This window comes from Helianthus annuus, chromosome 10, assembly GCF_002127325.2.
Source record: "Helianthus annuus cultivar XRQ/B chromosome 10, HanXRQr2.0-SUNRISE, whole genome shotgun sequence".
NCBI classification, from domain to species: Eukaryota; Viridiplantae; Streptophyta; class Magnoliopsida; order Asterales; family Asteraceae; genus Helianthus; species Helianthus annuus.
In genome coordinates, this window is record NC_035442.2 from 117,183,344 (window position 1) to 117,195,954 (window position 12,611).

Genomic DNA, 12,611 nt, shown 5'->3' on the forward strand with positions numbered 1-12,611 from the left:
GAGCTTCCCTTCTTCTTCTTGTTAGTTTGATGAGAGTTCTCCTCCTCTCTTTCTCTTCTTCTCTCGCTAGAAGCCTTAACAGACTTAAATCTGATTGCATCTAAGGTGAGAGATAGGGATAAGTCCACCGCGGACCTATATGTGGTTGGCCTAGATGCTTTAACATTTCCTTTTATCTCTGGTGCTAGGCCTCCAATGAAACGCGCTATGCGTTTAGGTTCAGGGGTGACTAAATAAGGAACTAGGCGGGACATAGTGTTGAAACTTGTCACGTATGCCTGACAGTTCAAATTTTCCATGACCAAGGTCAGGAAGTCCGATTCTATCCTTTCTACCTCATGCTGAGGGCAATAGTTTTCTTTGACTAATGCAACAAATTGCCCCCAAGATAAGTTGTAGAGTAGAACCTTCCCCGTGGCTTGGAGTAATGACCTCCACCATGCCAACGCTTCTCCTTTAAATGATTGTGAAACAAATTTCACAACATCTTGCTCCGCACAACCGCTGATGTCAACAACAGCGTCCATTTCATCAAGCCATGTCATGCAATCGATGGCCCCATTTTCTCCTGTAAAGTCTCTGGGCTTGCAGGAGACAAAATATTTATATGAACAGGTCTTAACTGATGCCTCTTGATGAAACACAACTTGTCTAGACGGAATACTCCTTTGATTTGACAAGTCATGAACATCGTCCTCCCTTGACTCATGCGTTTTAGGAGGGGGCTTACTACAAGCCATAGATAGAGTCTTGGAGTGGGTATCATTTGGTTCATCATACTGTTGATCAAGAGCTTGAGTAACAGCATAATCTATTATTGCCTGCAGTTCTGCTCCAGTTACATTAATTCTGGTAGCATCATTGTTGCCCTTCAAGTGACTGTTAGCTTCATCTAATCCAGCCATGTAGCTTGATTGCTACATAAATATTAACAATGATTTATTCAGAGATTATTATGGAATCATCATCTTTGACGATTTATCAACCATGGTAATATAAACCATATTGGTTAACTTGTTAGTTATATTTAATTAGTATTTTCCATTTTAATTTATCCTAGTTATAAAACATTAAGGATATTGAAGTGGCGCATAAGGCCTAGTCACAAGGACAATTCTAAATTTTTGTAAGCCATGATTTCAGCGAATCGAGGCATTTAAGGTTTGAATCACGTTCATTACCTTCTCTTGACAGGGAGTTGTAGACTTCAACTGTCTTTTGTCTTTTAGGACAATAGGTATAGCCCGTGGGCATTTCCCTTCTGAGGGATGGTTATAATATGATCATCTTCTCAGATGCTATTAGACGAGATCGTATGGATCCTACCGACTATTATGCTTGGACCTGGTCCAACACTTTCAGACAGGAGGTCACAGACCACCACTGTCGTTGTCTTATCGGACAACAAGTTTAGCCCGTAGGCACTTCATCACTATCGGATGTTTATAACGTGATCATCTTATAGGATGACACGAGCCATGATCTCAAGATCACTAGACTAGATAAGAAAATTGGAAGAATCCAATATAAGGATGACTACTGTGATTTTATCGAATCACATTTGTCAGGAGTGCTAACACGTTTTTAGGTGTTAACAAGGATTTGAATCCCTTGGGTAGGTTTCACCCTCTTGGCCGCGTAGGCTAGATTTCACCTTTAAGATTCCTTTTAAAAATGCCTACTGGCAGGGAAGGAAGGATATTTATTTTTATTTAGGATTTTATCATAAATCCTAATTTATAATTTAATATTAGCACAAATGGCCTAGTCGCGTAGACAAGTTTTATAAGCCATGATCGTCTGGGATCGAGGCATTTAGTAGTAGCACAAAAGGCTTAGTCACACGGACAAGTTTAATTTATAAGCCATGATCGTCTGGGATCGAGGCATTTAGTAATAGCACAAAAGGCTTAGTCTCATGGACAAGTTTAATTTATAAGCCATGATCGTCTGGGATCGAGGCATTTAATAATAGCACAAAAGGCTTAGTCTCGTGGACAAGTTTAATTTATAAGCCATGATCGTCTGGGATCGAGGCATTTAATAATAGCACAAAAGGCTTAGTCACACGGACATATATAATTTATATGTTATGATTTCAGAGAATCAAAGTATTTGAGGTTTGAACCTAGTTCATTACCTTTTTCTGACAGGGAGTCATAGACCACCACTGCCTTTTGTCTTATATGAAAATTTGCATGGCCCGTAAGGACTGAAGGATAATTATGTCCTTATAGGGACTAATAAGAAAACGATTTTCAGTAAGAGGAGTTTCTTCTTTATTATTATTTTTGACTGCATTCTCCTCGGGTGTTCGTTTCATTTTAGTCGCGGTACGAAGCTCAGCATCTCAGGACCCCGGGTATGGAGAACTCCTATTACGGCTTCTTCTCTTGGCGACGTATCCAATATATAAAAATAATTGGAAGCAATAAATTTCAGATTAGAGTCGGGAGTAATCCTATGTTAAGTCTAGACTCAAGTATGTGCAATTGTGTCACTGAGATTAAACACATTAGGATAGTGTTTAATTCACTCAATGTTGGCTCTGATACCAACCTGTCACACCCCGATTTCCACGTGTCTCACCGGTGGGCCCGGTGGGGGATTACCGTGACGATGTTGGCAACAATATAGTCAAACCACACAATTATATAATGCACAGCGGAAGCTTAAAGATAAATATATACTTCAACCTCTGGTTGTAATATCAAATGTATTACAGAAGTCGAATATATCCACAGCGGATCAAAATAATAATAATGAAATATTGTTCATTCGGATACGGCATCGAGTCTGCGAGACTATTCGTGATGCTTTGGAAGCTAATACCAGCACATTTCGTATAGTACCTGCACTTAATCTTTTTGGGGAAAATACGTCAGTTTGCACTGGTAAATACATTCAACCGACTCTTATGAAAAGAGTTTAGGAAAATTAATTTAGATGCACCAGGCACAAAATATCTTGACACATTGATTAAAATGCACAGAGGCAAAATTAATCTTTTATACTTGGGACAATTTTGTTAATAAAAATCTTGTATCCGATTTACATGGTTGTCCAACATTTAGGGCCGGTGATTATACAATACAAGCCGGACAAGATTAATCGACACACCACAAATATAATCTCACAAGAAGAATACTCTCACGAGTGAGTATACGTTATACATATGCAACAGGAGGTGTTTTGCCTACACCTTGTGCTTACGTCGTGGCCATTCACTTTTTAAAATGAGCCAAGGATATCCAGGACACGGTCATTAACCCCCAATGTTATTTGTTATCAATCAATACAGATTAAAACGGGATTATGCAATTTAATCATCTCCGATTAAAAGGTTTCTACACCCGACCAAGCGGTATATTTAAAATACCGTATCCCAAGCCCGTATAAGGGAAAATAAGTTAAAAGTATTTACCTTTGCAATGTATATTCCTTAATCAATTAAATCACCGATATCTTTTACTGGGGCTCCTTATTCTGGAACGAAGGTTTTCAAAATAACCTATTAGAATCCTAACGGGTCTTTATATTAGCCGTAGCCTAGACCGGTTGGGTTCAAAAGATAGATACGGTTTAATCGTGCGGAAAGGCGAAAACCGTGAATGGAATGTGATTCTGACCCAACAAGTCTGGAGACTTGTTTTATATGGGTTTAATATTCACATTCTGGATTTCGGGGTCGAAATGATATGGTTTGACCCGTATCGGCTAATTTATGTAAACTAGTTACATAAGCCGAACCGTGCACGCAATAGGCGTAACGGGTAACCGTGAGAGTCCTACGCTTGCTTCCTAAGTCAATATACCTTAAAGAGGTTGCGGTATCATTAGGATACCTTCCGTGATGCCCGTAACGAGTTTAAGTTAACATTATGCCCCGTAGGGGTTTTTCGGTCATTTTAAAGACTTTTAAAGAGCTTTTCGAGTTCTACAGGAAATCTAAGTTTCCCGAACAGTTTATAAAGTCTAAAATACTTTATTTATTATTTAAAATTAGTAGCAACTGGAATCGGGTCAAAAGACCTTGTAGAACTCATTTTATGGCCAAAAAGGGCGTATTCGGTATTTACCGACCCATAGCCATAACCGTAGGTTATGAGCAGGCTAAAAATAATAAAAAATCTTTAAAATTCCCAAAATATTATTTTACAACAGTGGGTAAAAGTTTCGGTGATAAAATCTTGGCTTAGATAGGTGTTATGCTAATTGCGTCGTTTATTACAAAAGTTTATTTTAATTGCGCTATTTAGCATAACTCTTATTCTAGACCTCGGATTGACGTGAGACTTTAAGGACATGCTTATAATTTAGTGAGCAAGGTTATGGTCCGTTCACGTGTCCGAAATACTCGTTTTATTTTAAAAAGGGCGTTACGGTCAACTTTTAGGCGATTAACGGAAATGCGTAAAAGACTCGGACAAACGATGAACCGGTCACAGAGGGTTATACCATCACGTGACCTGGTCCTAAGAGAGTCCTAAGGCATATCTATACCTCACTAAAACGGGTCAGAACTGAAGTCAATGCAAAAGTCAAACTTTTGCGACATTCGGCTCCGAACCGGGTTAATATAGCAAATGGTCGATTCAAACGAGCGCAAACAAGTTTATATACTTAATATCATGTTTTATGATCATCAAAACAGGTTCCATAGTATATACATCACAGATTGTGCAAGATTCGCCAAAACGACATTCTGTTGACTTTTTGGGTGCACGTTTGACTCGACATTTGACATAGTTAGAGTGGTGATCAGTGGGAACCCTTTTAGAGGTTTATTACCCACATAATTACCAACACATAACCATTCTTGATTCGACAATTCACTGAATCATTTGTGAGTTATCGCTAAGTCGACCGTTAGTTACGACGGATCGACTTTTAAGCTAAAACTAAGTTAAAGCTCAATTGGGAAAGGAGTGGAACACTTACTGAGGTCCTATGCACCAAGTGTGACCACTTGAGAGGAAGTTGGAGCTCCAGAAATGACCAAATGATGCAGATGATGGGGTGTGAACTTATGGTTGCAACTTAGGCTTTATATAGTGGTTTCAAGCACCACAATTGATTGACAACAAAGTCTAGCACACACCACAACTGATCAACACTTGTCCTTAGTGTTAGGGGTCGTTTAGGGGTCATTTGGAGGTGTTTAAATGCAGATCATGGCTCTTGGAAGGCTGAACATCCAAGTTAAGCATGTTTCTGCATCTGGGCGCCTGACGCGGCCCGCATGGGGGAACCAGGCACTTTGTACGCGGGTCGCCTGAAGTTTACTAACCAGGCGCGTTTAAGAGGAGGCTCGCGGCCCGCCTCAACTTACCTTGAAACCTTACGCGGGTCGCGTTAGGTTATGTTTTCAGGATTTTTAAATCCTTTGTAATCATGATCAGAATCTTGCCAAATCTTTCGCAATGATTACCGAATCTTTGTAATTAATAACCTGACCTTTCGGAACCAAAGGGGTAACTTTGCGAATTGGCCCTCGGTTATTTACGATTAAGGGCCTCGCGTTATTTATGTGAATTATTAAGTCCTCTGGTTATTTTCAATATTATCTGAAAGGTCTTAAATTTTATTATTGACGCTTTTAACCCCTCGTACACGGATTTGATCATAACTTTCTCGTTTTAAAACGGAACTTCGCGAGATTTATATATCATATTCTAGTGAGCGTATTTTATTGTTACGAAGCCTCGGGTTCGTTAAATGGTCACTCAGGGGTATAATTAAACATGTTGGCACAGTTAACCCCTGTAGCTTGTAATTTCTCACTTTCTTCTGCGTTCCGCTTCCGTACGATCCGTGATTTATTCGTTTGAAGGTACGAGCATCGTTTAGGGATACTATACAGTATATTTATCCTTGTTTGACATTTATAACCCTCGAATTTATATACTTTCAAGGTTTGTCAACATTAGTCCTTTATTTAATATTAATGCCACGTGTAAACAAATGACACGTGTTAACACATCATTGGACACAAAATTTCGAGTTGTTACAGAGGTCGTCCAAGGACACAAGAGCTTTTAGTACCGATTTATCCTCAACGTCTAATCAAATCAAAAAGTTAGAAAAGATTTTTGAACTAAGAAAATAAAAACTAATTAAATGCTGAAAAATAAAAATAAAATAAAAAACAGATAGACAAGATGAATCACTTGGATCCGACTCATGTATTAGTATAACCTTTGATTATTTTCGCACTTTTGCACTTGTTTAAGAGATTATCTTAGTTATTGTAGTAGGCCCCTCTTTTGAAGGCGACGTTACCCTCAACCCAGTAGTTTGAGTCAGCAAGGATACAATCCTAAAGGGTTGGATTATTGGAAGATAATGAATTAAGTTATTAATGCAAATTGTGGTAGGCCCCGCTTTTGGCGGTGACGTTACCCTCGGCTAACTAGTCAGAGTCAGCAGGGATACAGTCCTAAATAGCCGGGTTATAGTATTAATAGTAGTTAACTTATGAGGGGGTCAAAGAGTTTGGATCCCCGCCATCCAATACCTATGGGTATTGAAGGAGATCCTACTAAATTTGACCCAGGTCCCTTGCAAGACCTCTAAACGCTGAACAAGGGCAAGACCCTTACCAAACCATTCCCTTAACCCCCGACCAGGTAGCCAACATACCTCCATATAGACCGTGGAGATATGAATGGTGAAAATCTTTTATTTTATATAGAAAGTAAAATAATGCCAAGACACCACGGACAAACGATAAGGAAAGATCACCTTCAACATAAGCAACTAGTTATTAAAGTCATTAATACAAAACCAAATAAAAAGTGCAAAAGATTAAAAATAAAAAGTATTATACTAAACACTTATCTTCACCAAGTGATGTAAGAGACTTAGGCAAACATGGCCTTTGATTGTCAAGAACTCTTACGATCAATCTTGGATCCCGAGACGACTCACACACTCTATGATGGACAATGGATGATGGTGGTGGATGATGGTGTTATGGTGGTGGTGGGTGGTGGATGAAGTGTGAGAGAGGTGGTGTGCCAAGGGATGAGTTGAAATGAAACCAAGCACTCCTATTTATTGGCTGAACAGAAGGCTGGGCACGGCCCCGTGTCCGCTGGACACGCCCCCGTGCCCGTCTGACACTCTCTCTCTTCATTAATTGTAATTCGCAATTACAATTAATGCGCCTGCTGTACTTTCACCACGCCCCCGTGCTCACTGGACACGGCCCCATGGTGGGCAATGGAAGCTTCTATAGGTTTGTCTTTTCTGCTGCTTCTTGGGCACGGCCCCGTGCTGGCTGAGCACGAGGTGTGTTTAGTCTTCTGACTTCTCTTCTTTGCTTGGGAGGATGTCGTTGAGGGGTCGGGCAATCTACTTTTGTTCCTTTTCTTGTATTTATGTTAGAATTAGCTGTCTTTTTTGCTTCTTTTGTGAATTTGAGCTCATTTCATCCTGAAAGTACAAAAGGAAGACAAAAACACTCTTTTTCCAACATTAGTACTTAAAAATGGTTAGTTTTATGCCTCATTTGATGTAATTTATATGTTGCATTTTACACACATCAAATACCCCCACACTTGAACTTTTGCTTGTCCTCAAGCAAAACTCTTTAAATATGTGGCTTACACTCCCAAATGGAATGGGTAGAAGAGAAGGTTTTTGGTTGTCATAGAGTGTCGGGAATCCAAGATCTATTTGGTTTTATTTTTATTTTATTTACAATCCTATTCGTTATGATTTATTTAGAACGTTTCATAAGAGAAATTACTTATTTAGGCTTAGCATGCCTTTTTAAAATTTCATTTATATACAAGTTCACATACCTCACGGGAGAAATCACTCAACACTCGGCCGAAGGTGTATTTTTTTAGTGAATCACTCGAGAGCGGCATGGAACTTATTCCTACCATAAGCTTGCCAAGTAATCAATCCTCCTCCTTTTTAACTATATACCTTTGTAAATATCAAGAGGACTTTTTCGGTGAAGGGTTAGGCTTGGGCTAAAGGTGGGTGGTTGGGTTAGTGGTTAGTAAAAGGGCGAAAAGCGTAAGAAGCGTCGGTTTTCGTAAAACACGTGGTTTTAGTGACTTTTTATTTTGAAGTATTTCTCCAAACAAGCTTTTGTTTTCATAGCTTTGTTTGTTTATTTTTTTAACTTCATCATCATATATATATATATATATATATATATATATTTTTTGCTTACGAAAAACCGAGCTTGTTACTAAAATAAAGGGTGAAAATAAAAAGGCTTTTTGTGGGTAAAAAGGGTTTTAGGGTAAAGAAATGAAAGGTTTAGGCTCAAAGGGGTTAACTAGGGGGATTTTGGGTAGGTGGTAAAAAAATGAAAAATAATGGTGTGGAAAGGAAAAAATGGTTAGTCCTAAAGCCTCCATCATTTACTTACTTGGGTTTAAGTCGGTAAGGACCGGGAATGAATCGTCGTGGCAAGTTCTAGAGTTGTAAGAACCAAGCGGCTATTCACACAAGAAACGAAAAATGAGCATTTAGTTTAAGGATGTAAATTTGTATGCTCAATAAAGGCTCAAAACTCACTTTTGTGGAAATGGGTTTTTAATGTGATCAAGTATATATAATCAAATTTTAATTAGACTTGTCATGCCTTTTCATAATTTTCTTATGTTGGTTCTTGTTATCACGACGCTCTCGGTTGTAAAATTGTAAAAATATAACCTTATTAATCTTAGGATTCCTAACTTAAATTTTAGACAAGTAAAAAAAAATGAAAAATTTTTTGAAAAAATTTGGGGTGTTTAGCGGTTCCAATAGAGTTTTGTGTAAGGCTTGTTGTTAGGACTTGCAAAATTTCAAGGTTTTAGCTTCCCCCCCCACACTTAAATTACACATTGTCCTCAATGTGTCCTAAAAATAAATTTTTAGGTTGATTGGATGTGTAATGTGGTGTTAAAAAGCAAAGATTTATGTTAGTGGCAGTCTGGACACGGCCCCGTGTCCGCTGGACACGACCCCGTGGTGAACTGCTAGTAACGAAAACTTACAGAAGGTGAACACGGGTGCGTGTTGGTTAGACACGGCCCCGTGTCTGGCAAATATTTGCAGGACAGTAACCAAACAGCAAGTCTGGGAGGTGAACACGGGGGCGTGTCGGGTGGACACGTCCCCGTGTGGACAGTCTGTAAGCCTGAAAAACAGGTTTCTTCCCCGGGTTTCTCCATTTTGGGCCTATAAGTGCTAAGATTTAGCACTCCAACCCTTGGTTTGTACCTGTTTCATCACTTAATACCACACCAAGCAACATAAACATCCTACATTACCATAGTTAATTGTCTTCAAGCATAAAGTAAAAGAAAAATAAAACGGAAATTAAAAGTAGTCAAGGAAAGTAAATTGTTCAACATTTGGCACGCAGGCCATAAATTGTTCGATAGAAAAGGGTACTTAAACCTGTGGGCTCACCATCAACCCGCTCCTTGTTCCTTCAAACCTCCTACTCCATGTCTTCATCGCTATCATCACCTCCACCCCCATGCCCTGCCATATACTCCCGGATGCTACCGATATCATCTTGTATATCGTTGATGTTGCGTTCAATAGCTCCAACCCGGTGGTATGTGTTGTTGGCGAGATTGTAGGTGTTCTTTGTACACATGAGGTTTTCCTGCAAAAGATCATGTAAGCTTTGAAAGTTAGGAAAACCGCCTCCTTGTGAGGAGGATTGACCCGGATCGCCATGGGGTTGGTACTGGTATTGGGGAGGTGGTGCATGAAGAACTAGGGCCTCCTGTGGGTTCCATGCATAGCCTTGTGCTCTTTGGAAGCTCACCGTCCCATCTTCCGCCTCATAAAGTAAGTTCATGGCTCGGCAAATGTGGTAATCAACTCGTCCCGAACATGGACTTCTTTCAAAGGACCTCGGAATGTTCGTGAAATGCTTGAAAAGACGGTACACCCATCCCCCAAAGAAGATAGGTGTTGGAGCGCGAGCAAGGCGATTGAGATGCATGTTTCGTAACAGGAGATATGGAACATCGAGAGGCTTCCGGTTGTGGATGCAGTGAAGGACAACCAAATCTTTCAACCCTACAACGTCACTACTGTCGTGACGCTGGTTTAGCGAGTAGGTGAGGAGCCTGTGAATGTAGCGGTATAGCGGGTCCCTCAGTTTGGTACTCTTGGTGCTGCTAGGGTTGTAGATTCCTTCACCGATTTGGGCCCATGCGGCTTGACGTTCATTCTCATCCAAGTCTCATAATCCCCCGGTGTTTTCCTCATTTCCCGATTCCTCTTCACCGTACAGTCCTATTATGGCTCCAAACTGTGCCATGGAGATCGAGTACTTTGTCCCGCCACACCGAAATGCGACCCCTTCATTGTCAAACGGGTCACACCTCGAATTGAAAGCGAAAGTACTGTAAAACTCCATGGTGCATTGATGCACCGACCGAAGCCGAGTGTTCAATGCAACTGCTAGTGGCGCTGTCACGATGTTGTTGAATCGGTCTAGCTGGTTCACCATGGTGGTTAACAGGTCCGTACATGCTCGCCTAGGGTACTCCTCGGGTCTTCTTTGAAGTATTTCATATCTCGCCCTAGCATCGAGTTCGCTTGCATTGAACCTTGTGAACTTTGCCATCTGAAAGAATACACCAAAAGTTAATATGAAACAAAGAAATTTTTAAAGAAACTGCAAACAGTAGGCTGGACACGGCCCCGTGTCCAGGCGTCTGTAACCCAAAAACTTCATTTTTCGTCCCGGTTCCGAAAACCTGAAAATTTTTAGCTATGTGGTTGCGGTTTCCCCCGAAAATGAAACCCTAAGTGTCGTTTTTCCCAAAACAAACCGTTTACCCTTCCAATTTCGTCTTTTTTCGGTTCAAAAACAAGGGTTTGAGGTTTTAGTCAGAAATCGGACGAATCTATCAACAATACATGTATATTTACTTCCTACTACACTAATCTAAACTACTACTAACAGATTGCATCAAAAATTTGAAGTTCGATCCGGATGAACATGAAGAACCCTAGATTTTTCCCCAATTTTTGATGTTTTAACTACATGCAAGTAACTAATCTAACTACTAAAGATGATAGAATCATACCTTGATGTTGTTAAACGTGGGAGTGACGTCGAAAATCTGCGGAAAATCGCCTGGAACCAGAGCGTTTTCGGCAAAACGGGGCGTGTGGAATGAGGTAACTGATATGAAAAGAGGGTTTTATCCCGACAGTTGCCTCGACACGGCCCCGTGTCCAGCGGACACGGCCTCGTGCCGAGCAAAATTTTTTTTGTGCTCGTGTGCATGCCGCTTTTTCCGAAAATGGTTAGAAGACTTACCGGTTTTTGATGTACACTCGCCTGTTCGTAACATGTCGGGTATGATGTTGATTTTATTCGTTAACCGTTTGAAGCGAGATCTCCTTTTCCTCATCCTCAATGGATCCTCGGTAGAGTTTTAGCCGTTGGCCATTGACTTTAAATGGTATCCCATTTCGAGCTTTAATTTCTACTGCACCGTGAGGAAAAACATGGGTGACGGAAAAAGGTCCTGACCACCTAGATTTTAGTTTTCCAGGAAATAATCGAAGTCATGAATTAAACAATAGAACTTGATCTCCTACCCGAAATTCATTAGACTTAATATATTCTTTCTTTATAAATTTCGGAGTTAGAATATGCATAGTTCCTTAATTCGTCTAATTCATTCATTTGACAAAATCGATTTTTACCGGCAGTTTCTAAGTCTAAGTTTACATTTTTTATTGCCCAGTAGGCTCTGTGAGCTATTTCTACCGGCAAGTGACAGCTTTTTCCATAGACGAGCTTATATGGGGTTGTGCCTATAGTGGTTTTATAAGCAGTTCGAAAGGCCCATAAAGCATCGTCTAATTTGTCAGCCCATTCCTTTTTATTTAGTCCTACAGTTTTTTCAAGTATTCGTTTTAAACCTAGGTTAGTCACTTCGGCTTGCCCATTTGTTTGAGGGTGATACGCTGTTGAGACTCGGTGATAGACCCCATACCTTGTTAATATTTTTTCGAGTTGATGATTGCAAAAATGGGTACCTCTATTACTTATCAAAGCTTTTTGTGTTCCAAAACGAGAAAATAATTTTTTCAGAAATTTTACCACTACTCTTCCATCATTTGTTGGAAGAGCTTCGGCCTCCGCCCATTTAGACAAATAATCGACTGCCACAAGTATATATTTGTTTCCTTTTGACGGTGGGAAATGTCCCATGAAATCGAGTCCCCACACATCAAAGATTGCACAAACGAGAATGCCATTTTGAGGCATTTTGTTTTTGGAAGAAATATTACCTGATCTTTGGCAAGCATCACATGTTTTTACAAGGTTTTGTGCATCCTTGTAAATGGTTGACCAATAAAATCCTGAATCAAATACCTTTCGTGCGGTACTAGCGGCACCATGATGTCCTCCGTATGGACCTTCATGACAGTGACGGAGAATTCTTTGTGCTTCATTACCATGGACACACCTTCGGATGAGCTGGTCGGCACACATTTTGAAAAGATAAGGGTCTTCCCAAAAGTAATGCTTTACATCAGCAAAGAATTTCTTTCTTTGGTGATGCGGCCATCCTTTGGTGACTATACCGCTAGCTAGATAATTAGCATAGTTGGCA